Source organism: Tupaia chinensis, unplaced genomic scaffold (genome assembly GCF_000334495.1).
Source record: "Tupaia chinensis unplaced genomic scaffold, TupChi_1.0 Scaffold000035_1, whole genome shotgun sequence".
In the NCBI taxonomy this organism is placed as follows: domain Eukaryota; kingdom Metazoa; phylum Chordata; class Mammalia; order Scandentia; family Tupaiidae; genus Tupaia; species Tupaia belangeri.
The window spans coordinates 1-941 of NW_006159465.1; positions in this window are offsets into that span (position 1 = coordinate 1).

The following is a 941-nucleotide window of genomic DNA, read 5'->3' on the forward strand; positions in this document are numbered from 1 at the left end:
AATTTATCATGCCATGAGCTTCACACCTGCATACCTTAAAATTCCTTGAAATGTTCTCAATCAAGACATTTCAATTATGGAGCCATTGGGAAGATTAAAACAAAACTCAATTTAGTAAAAGTCATCTCCTCCCAAGAGATAGAGGAAGAGCTGGTGTGGGGACCATAGAAGGGACAGGAAATTAGGATTTCCAGGGGCATAGCAGAAAGTGAGGCTGCAGACCCACAGCACTGTTGGGACAGGGACAGTGGCCAGACCACGGGGGCACCGTAGAGGAGCCGAGGAGTGTGAGTTCTGTGCACACTGCAGTGAGGAATTCGTGGAGGATTCTAGGTCGGGGTTGATCTGTCAGATCAGGTAAGGACGGTCTCTGAGGGCTTAGACACAGGGTGTCTGTGGGAAGCAGGGACCTCAGCCACAGGTCATTTACTCTAAGTCATGGGAGTCTAGAGCATTGGGGTCGCTTACACACTCAGACCCGGTTCCACACGGGGCGTGCAGAGACCGATGATGGTCACATGTGCTGGCCCGGATGTCCACGTCAGCTCCTCCTAAGTCGTAATGGTGAGTAAGAAAATATAGGGGAAAGAGACGATGTTCCCAACGCAGACAAAGGCGTGACAGCTAAGACATGATCCTGACCAGAAATGTGAAACACACAGTTGCAGAAAGTGACAAGAGTGAGAGGTAAAACTTCCTACACAAAGTAAATGAGTAGGTCTTTATCACAGCAAATGCTAAACTTAACAAAAATATTCGTTTTTCACTAAATACTGATCATATTGGACCTTTACCAAAATGATTTTTTTTCTTTTCTTTTTTTTGAGAGGTTTTTGCTATAGGGTGCGTGCACTCACCAGACAGACAGAGAGAGACAGAGACAGAGAGACAGAAAGCGAGAAATCACCCCCCAGGGGAGATGGTCACACCGCAATCCCTTC